This window comes from Micrasema longulum, unplaced genomic scaffold, assembly GCF_059751315.1.
Source record: "Micrasema longulum isolate JH-2025_06_02 unplaced genomic scaffold, ASM5975131v1 h1tg001116l, whole genome shotgun sequence".
Taxonomy (NCBI): Eukaryota; Metazoa; Arthropoda; class Insecta; order Trichoptera; family Brachycentridae; genus Micrasema; species Micrasema longulum.
Window position 1 is genome coordinate 112,190 of NW_028278304.1, and position 10,192 is coordinate 122,381.

The window sequence follows — 10,192 nt, forward strand, 5'->3', positions numbered from 1 at the left end:
TACTCTGTTTTATTATTATGTTTATTGTAAAAAACAAAAAAATTAAAATAAAAAAAAAATATTTAAAAAAATGACAGATAATAAGCCTGTAGAAGTCTGGACTTATATAGTATCCTCTATATAATCTATAATCCTTCACTGAAATGTTCTTTATGTTGACTTTTGCGCTTATAGGGTGAGTTTGATTGGGTCATGTCAGGATGTGTGTTAGGACTTTGTCAATTTGTCTGAATAATTTGATGTACTTATGTACTTCGGAATGTAAATTGCTTTTCTTTTGTTGTTTTGAGTGTCTATTGTACTAGACAAATTCTTCGAATGTTTCCTATATAAACAGGGATTTTGTGTCGTTTTTGTTTTGATGGTATTAATACTGTTCTTCTTTTTTTTCGAAGCGGGATCTGGAGCGCAGGTCCACATTGACAACAAACACAGTATTTGTGTGATTGTACTGACCATGTGAATGTATTGATCTCAAATTGACAAACCACTAACGTACACTTTTTCAGATTTTTTTTTTTTTTTTTTTTTTTTAAGTATTAAGATATATTTTGTCCCGATAAACTATTCAATAATAGTTTGTCATCGGGTGCTCAGACATTAGTTTTAATTAATAATCAAATAAGAAGAGTACAGACATAATACTGTATACGTATAAAATAATAAACATAAAATAGTTTAAAGATATTTTTTTTAAGTAAGAAAATAGAGTAAAATAATACAATTAAAATTAAAGAATAGTAATTTACTTAAATATATTTTAAAATATAAGAAAGAAAAATAATAGACACATATATAAATAGTGTGTGCTCATAAATGTAATCAAAACAAGATAAAAAATAATGAGATGAGAGTAATTTTGAGAAAAATAAATACACTAGGATTAAGCTAATGCTATAACAAACCAACATTAAAACAGCACGTCAATTGATCAATTTTTATGTAATATTTTTTGACCGTAAGATTATTGACGTTTATTTCGTAAACAAGTTGTCTAAATATTTTTTTCTTATCAATGTGAACACGAATATGAAAAAAATAAAGTAAAGCTGCATTTTGCAAGAAGACGAAGACTCAGAACTCGATTAGGCACTTGGCTGTACATTTTCATTATAAGGAAATACCATCAGAAATAAGAGAATATATTATTTACATTTTTATTTCAATAAAATTTTTAAAAATCGTGTGTAGAGCGTAAATTGGCTCTTACAACTTTTGAAGCATGCTTGCTTTTACTCTTGTGTACCTGTTTTCCTATTTTCGAAGTAAATTTTAAAGTTGTGTCTTGTAATATTTTTAATTTCTCTAAATATTCATAGTATGATTTTTAATTTAAATTTATCGAGTCTTTGTTCAATAAATTACACATGAATATAATATTAATACATTTAAAAAATAAAACATAATATTAAATCACATATTATCAATGTTCAATTTCAATTTTATCAAGAAACATGCAAAAAATTTAAATGTAATAAAATATTCGAATTAAATCAAATAAAAAACTGTGAAAATATTAAAATTAAAAATATTTACATCAAAATATTAACATATTACAACAGAGATGAAAAACATTTAAGAGAGGGTAATTTAGAAGTCTAGGCATCTACAAGGCTTATAACCTGGCATTGTCTGGTTTAAGTGGCCACTTTACACACTGTGTAACATTCCTAATTCTGCCCATATTTGAACATGTATATCCCTTCAATTCTTACATCTATTGATGCTTGTAAAGTGAAAGAGCTGAAACCTTTGTTTATGCAGGTGAGATTCGTGTAATTTAATTATTTTACCTACATACTTATTAGGCAATGCCTGAAAATATATTTTTTTCTTCATGGACCAGGTGGATTTATCAACAATATTTTTATTTTTTTCAATTTTTTGTAGACAAGGACTATATTTAACTTCCTAAAGAGCTGTTAATATTAACATATTGCAACAGAGATGAAAAACATTTTAGCGAACGTAATACAGAAGTTACAATGTGTCTAAAGTGGCCACTTAAACCAGCCAAAGACAGTTCATAAGCCCTGTAGATGCTTACACTTCTATATCACCTTCACTTAAATCTTCTTCATATTTGTTGTAATATGTTTATATAAACAGTTCTCTAGGGAGTTGAATCCAGTCGTTGTCTCCAAATTTTAAACAAACTCAAAATATTGTGATTAAATTATAGTTTGTCATCGAGTGTTCAGGCATTAGTTTTAATTTAAAATCAAATGAGAGATTGTACAGACTTAATATTGTACTCATTAAATATTTAACATGCAATTATTTATTTTTGAAACTAACAAAAATAAAACAAGAAGATGGAAATGAAAAAAAAAAAAAAAAATTACAGTACAATGTTCAACTGCGGTTGTTAGTGTGTCATTTTGTATTATTTTTCATAAATCATTTTTAACAGTGCGCTATGCATCACTGGTGGTGGACAGGGAATGATGATGAAAAAATCATTTCTTGAGAAAGCTATATTCTTTTAACACCCATTCCCTTACCCCATCTCGTCTCGCATTTCACCAGGATTCATAAAAAAACTATCATTTTTCAGCAAAAAGTCTCCTGTTTCATTTTAACGAGAAGAATATTTATTGCCTCACGAAATTAAACTCTCCCAAATCTGTCAATTGGATAACTCGCATTTTTCCATTAATATCCATTTCACGCTTTTCCCAAATTTTCATTTACTAAATTATTTTTATAAAATAATTCTCGGGATTTCGGATGTAAAAATTATAATTTTAGCACCACTTGGCTACATAATTTTAGAAGTTAATCTTCATAACAGGAAACGCGGTATGACTTTTTTTATCCAAAGTATTTCCAAATTTTCTCTCTGGATTATAGCACTAAATCACCTTTTGTTTTACACTCTAAAGATATTTACCATTAACGTGTTACTATTGTTTTGCTTTTTCGATAATAGTTTTTTAATGAAAAGTAGGACCATCCAAAAATTTATTAAAGTGCCCAGTTTCATCTGCCGTCTTCAGACGAACGATAAAAAAATATGTTAAATCATTTAGAAAAACAGAAAAGGTGCCGGCTTAAGAAACTACATTTTGATACTTTTTCTTAAAAAATACATTCAGCTTGGGATTGTGGAAAACAGGAAAACGAAACGTTGATTTTAGGCAGGAATAATTCGTCCGACGCGACGTGGAGTTGTATTTTTATTTCAATATCAGGGAGGCATTTGCGAGATAGTGACAAAAAAACAATGTTACATATTCATCGAAGTTGTCTGGTACCGCGTATCGTCTAATCGTGTAAAACAGTCAAAAATATTTCATATTTTTCAGCTTAGAATGAAAATATAGGAAATAATTTAATTTACGTTTTTTCAAAATAAATATTTGATATATGACAAAATTTATGTTTGAAGTACTAACCTAGCTTTATAATTATTAATTGTTTTAAATTAAACATAACAAATTTGTTTTTAAACACTTATTTTTCCACATTTTACATTTTCCTGATCTACTGAAGTTGATTTCATTTTATGTACCACCTAGGTTAAGGAAAACATTAACAATATTTTATTGTCAAAATTCTTAAACGGTAGCTCAATATAACTCAACTTTTGTTAGATTACAGAATACCGGGAATAAATATGCATCGTATTTTGATATATTTAATTTATCTCTACCTAACTTAAAAAATAAAGTGACCAACATATTTTTATCAAAAAGAGCAAATCAACTTCAGGAGATTGGGTTGAAATAGTTATAATTTGATTGATTAATGTATTTTGTTATTGTATAATTTCTTTAAAATGTGCATGTATTTCAAGTAATTTATAATGTGTATAGTACGAGTATATTAATATTTCATACTCATTTTTTTAAATATTTTTATTCTTAAGTACTCTTTATACCACATTTATGTAAATGGCAGAAATGCCGTAAATAAATAAAGACTTGACTTATTAGCTCCATATGTTTCGATGTAACTGAGTAGTCACTGTTCAAAAAAAAAAAAATTACTATGACAAATTATTTTATTTACGTTTTTTAAAAAAAAAAAAATAATAATATGTTTTGAACTTGTACTTGAAGCATAAGACTGATCACTGATCATCTTGCCTTCATGTAACAAAAAAAATATCAAGTGCAATTTGCACCATTAGGTGCGGAAAGGGAATGATGATAATATATTAAAAGGTTTATATTAAAAGCACTTACTTTGTAGTTATTCATTTTTTTAAAATAAATATGAAGAATCGAGTTGTGGTCCCGTGGCTAGTGTTGTAGACTTACGAATCAGAGCTCCGTGGTTCGAACCTCACTCTACCCCAACTTATTCCCATTTTCTTATAGTGAGTTATTTACAACTTGCTGAAAATGGCCACCAAAATTGAAATATTTTAGTAAATTATAAGAACGCTAATAATTTACTAAAAAAAACATAACACAACTTTGTTTTGAACCATTTATTTTTCATATTTATCAAAAAGACTTGATTTACATATTAGTTCCATATGTTAAGATTTAATAATTAGTAAACACTTAAAATAAAAAAAGAATAAAATTGATTAGTATATTATGCTTTAATAAAAAAGTTTGTGTAGTTTTGGAACCGGCTGGTAGAAAAAAAAAAAAGCAAATAACAGCCTTGTTGTTATTTATTTTATTCAATTATAATGTTCTTTTTTATCACATTTCAAGATACACGCATACTACCAACAAAATGTATTTTTCTCCGGCACGTTTTATGTTGAAACAAGCTTAATGTACTCGTACATAATGTATCCTAACATATTCTGTATACTGACAAAAATGTCAACCTTGTGCGAAAAATGACAAATTTATACTCTTCGTCTTAAGCATTCTACGTGACACAGACGTCACCTGAAAACAACAAAAAATAAGGATACCTTTTATATTATTTTAAAAGGACACTTTACGAGACGTCTGTGAATTTAATAATCCCGTTACAAACCTTTACAGGGTAAGTAATAAGAAACTGTTCCATTTACGCGCCAGAAACGCTGGGTAACTCAATTTACAGGGGTTTATTTTCAAGACTATCGTATCCACTGCTTCAGGTTTATGTATCGCCAAGCTTTTTTCGGCTCACCTAATTTTACATGTGAAAGTAAATAACAGTTTCATTCATGTGTCTCTCTGGGCTTTAGTAAGTGTTTTTTTATAAATATTATTTTTATTTGTTCAGTTTTCCAAAGTTCAATGCATTACACCTTACGCAAAAAACAACAACACTTTGTACAAAAAAAAATCGCATAACAAAAATTACAGATTCAAATAACAGCTATAAAGCGCAATTTGGAAAAAATGCCCAAAAAGACGTTTACGTCTGAGCGTAGGTCATTCTTTTTTTATTGCTCTATCTAAAATTATAGTACACACATTTAAACGACGCTTATACATTATACAAACCTACATTAAAACGAATTCATAAAATAATATATAAGTTATCGTAGTTGATGAGTAAAAATTATACAGATAAAAAAATTAAGATAATAAAAAAAGCAATATAAGAAACGCTTATACTCATAACTGAAAAATATTTATTATTATTTATTTAACTTTTTGTACGAAATGTTATTTGTACATCGGCGGGCTTATTGCCAAATGGAAATTTCTTCCACCAACCAATAAAATAAAAGTTTAATTTTTATAATTCAAGTTACAGAACATATTCAATAGAAAATAAAGATTAAAAAGCTAAAGATATATAAAAATAGAAATAAACGTATTTGTTTATAAATTACCTTTAATCAAAACTATTATTCAACCGGAAAAAGGAAAAAAGAGGAAAAAGGAAAGGAGGAGAGATTAAGGAAGAGAAACGTGATGTTTTTTCTAGAAATATACAGCAAGAAAAGAAAAACGAGATTAGAGTATTCTGCTTTATAGAGTGTGTCAGGGTCAGACCGCAGAACTTCAGAGAAATATGACTCATGGTTAACTTCCAATAAAATGTTTATTATTATTATTATTTTTTATTTTTTTTAATTTGAAAATGGAGTAAATCTTTAATTTCTCGGACTCGCAATTCTCAGGTAAAAATTCTAAAAAGGCATTTTAGTGGAAAAAAAATTTCCTCATGAGTGGATGAGCCCGGGGATCAATGTCTGGGTCCATATTTTAATGGAAAGTTAAAATTTATTTTCAATTTTATCTTCAAAGGAATATTTAATTTTTTTCTATGAAAAATAAAATATGTTTACAATTTTTTTTCTAAGTATGTTCATTTTCAAGTTACCAACGAAGATACTTTAAATTTTCATACCAATTAACTCATTTTCGTACATGAATATCGATGTTAGTGATGTTAGTTTATACGGTCTTGATATGTACTGATAAAGATAGCGTTCATAATCGTGGCGCTTGGAAGGTCGACATGTAATAATTGGTTTTTTTTTACACTGCAATATTTTACTGTCTCTGGACTGACAACGATATCCTAAAACTGATCACCTTAGTTTCTTTTACCAAATGATCGATAAACTCTACATTTATTTACTCAATGCAGTGCCCTATGCGCTATCATGACAATTTGAGGATATTGATTGCCCACTCTAATGTATTTTTCCATTTTCCATTATTTTATATTTCAACTCAGCACGGGGCTCTTGGCCTCAAAGATATCTTTTTTTGAATAAATAAATAAAATAAAACAACACTACCATGACATTTCTGACGATTTAAAAATTACATTGGAGACAAATAACTTAAATTCACATAAAAATAATATTTACCAGAAGAGACATAATATAACTTGGACTTATAATTCGTATATAATCCGAATGGATTTTAAAATTATGAATAAATAAATGAAAAAACATTATGTACATATATGTTTCATACAAAATTCTTAAATATTGTTCATAAGCGTCGCTATGCGACGTAGGGTTGGCGGCGTCGTTTGAGCGTTTTGGAGCGTTTCTAAGTAATTAAATATATACACAGCCTCAAAAAAATTGAAGTGGCATACATAACACTATTTTCTGGTTCTAGGCCCGAAGTAATACTTTCCTTTTGGGCCTACCCTTAGGCAGAGAAGCACTTTGGCAAAGCGTTAAGTGCTTGTTAAAACAAAATAATTATATGAAAACCTAAGCTTTTACTTCATAATTTGGCTCATTGAATTAATGTGTTGAGTTCAAGAGCTATTAAAATGTTTAAGTGTGAATTCATATAATAAAGTAAATTATTACATTATGTAAAACAATTAATTTTTGTAAAGCAGAAGTCTGATGGTCAATAAGTGAATTTTGCAGGAAAGTCTATTCAATACGTTTTACGTATCATATCATGGCAACGGTGCGTAGACGATATTTTTTGCATTTTTACAGGGACTGACCGAGAACATCAGACATTCCTTTATTTTCTAAATTCATTACATAAATAATGAAAATTTACGTTAGAAATAAAAATAAAAAAACTTTCTTGACTGTCTTTAACAATAAAAATCAAATGAATATTTCAATATCTACCGTAAACTAGCATAAAGAGATACAATTATTCATAATTTTTTTAATCATCCAATGACTAATAAACATTTTGCATTCCATTCAATGATGTGGGCTTGGGAGGTTGCACGGCGTCTATCATGAACCCCGTAATAAATGAACAAAAATTAATACTTAGAGTGATACTTCGATGTCCTCCCACTTTTCCATCTGAGACATTGATCCAATTTATGAAGGTACTATACATTAGACAATTTTTGAGTCATTGACACATTTCTGGTCATTCGGCTACAAGATCCCAGCAGAATGCCCGTACGAAGTTTTCCAGTTATTTGAATGAATTAATTCCAAAAACACGTACAAAGTTTGCTCAGAGGAATTTCTCTTTTGTGGCCCCAAGGGTGGTCAATGTCCTGGATGAATATATGAGGATTTCCAAAACGAAAGCCATTTTCAGAAAGAGTGTACAAGTCTGAGTTTTTCCTACGGAAAGAGATATTGCATCGATTTATACACTATTAAGCGTGTTGTCCAGATGCTCTTTGAAATATATGTATGTTTATGTCATAATATTTTATTTTAATTTTTGCTATTATTTAATTACGTACATGCTTCTACTTTCCATTATTTTGTATCCCAACTCAACACGGGGCCTTTGGTCTCATAGAGTTTGGGAATCGTTAGTATTATTGTTTTGTTATTTTTATGTATTTGTATGAATACATTTTTAAAAAAAGATATAAATATTAGTTAATGTTCTACTAGCTGGTACTCATTTTAAAAAAATAAAATAAAATAAACAGATCGCTAAAAATAATGGGTAAAATATTGAATCGAAATAAAAAACGCAAACTTATAAATATTTTTTTATATTTTATTCTCACAATAAATAAAGCTAACCCATCTTAAAAATGGAGGTGGTTTTTTTTTTATAAATGCCTATTTTTATAAACAATTTTCTTATTCCTAACCATCAAACATTAAACCTGCGTTCTACCCAATTAATGTTAAAGAAACATTATTGGAAAATTGCGTAAAGAAAACAACAACAACAAACCTTCAAGCCGTTTCACCGTTAGGGTAGGCAGAGATTATAGAACGCCACATCACTCTATCTTAGCATACAGATCTCGCTTCCTCTACATTCATACATTTTCTTATGCACGCGTGCCAATTATTCCGAATTTCGACATGTCCATCTTCAAGTATTTGTTGGATTTAGTCATGCCATGTCTTTCTCGGTCTTCCCCTATTTCTGCATCCATCAACATTTGCATTGTAAATATTTTTAGCCGTTCCTTTGCTGTCCATGTGCTCTACATTTCCAAATCAGATCAGAGTTCATTCTTGATTTTGTCAATAATGTTTATCTCAGCCTTACCTAAGGTACTGAACTCAACATTTTTGCATCTATTGTGCATAGTTTTATCACACATTCGCCTGAGAGATTGAATTTATCGCAATGATAAAGTCTCTAAAACTAATAAATCTTGTTAAGTGGTGAAATATTAAGTTGTTTTCTATATTTTTAATACATTTTGAATTAATTCCAAAATAACGTAACTAAGATATTAGTGTTATATTAAATTCTTAGGATTTGAAAGTTAAATACCAAAAATATATTATAATTAATGTTTATCTGAACAATAATTCGAAAAAATAAGTCCAATTTCGTGCGATACTAAGTGTTAAACCGTTAATTTTACGATCGTCGGTTTTTAATGTAAGCATAAAAGTTTACGTCCGATATCTATGGCTCCTAGTTTGTCTTACGGAACATCTGAGAAAAGTGGCATACATATTATATATCTCAATTTCGACTAAGTGACGCTCCGGTCAAATAGTCGTAATTTTAACCGTCGATATTTGGTATATTAATGCTAAAGATGCCACAAACATTCGGCTTGTATTCGGTATTAAGCCAATCGAGCTATTTTTTTGTAATATTCGGTATTAGGCCGAATACTGCGTACTATTCGGTCAAATACCGAATACCACATCATAAAAAAAAAATTAAAAAAACATAAATTTTATTCAAAAATGGGTCTTTTATAATCACAAATTATTCGTTTAATAGTTAAAATATATCAGTGTAAATTGTGATAAAAAAACGTTTTTTTCAGCGAGGGATCGCGCTTTTTTCATTAATATTACCTCGGGAGATCTTGTTGTTTCACACCAAACACACAGTCAGTTTATTATCTTTACTTCAAATCTCATAATTTTCCCAAATAGGCGATTTTGTAATAAATGATGCCATGATGTACAATGAACAAGTAATTATTAAATTACAATAATTATTACTAATAAGTCACACAATAATGAACAAATAACACGTGACGCAACATAATCTACTCACAAATGAAACAAATACGCCCGCCCCGTCATCCGTAACCTGTCACACATATTTTGCCAAACATTCGGCGCTTCAGCCAAGAACATGCCCGAATATTCGTATTCGGCCAAATCACTATTCGTGGCCTCTCTAATTTTGGCAATTTAATTTGAGCCACGAAACAGAATGAGTATATGAATGAAGACGACGACATAATATTAGTCAAAAATGCTGACATACATAAATATAACACCAGACAACAAAAACACTATCATATTGAAAAAGCAAAGACAATCACAGGACAGTCAAAAATACTACATAATGGACTTAAACACTACAACGACCTACCTTACTACTTGAAAACTTTTAATGGAGACAAATTTAAAGTCAATCTGAAAAAGCACATGATGACT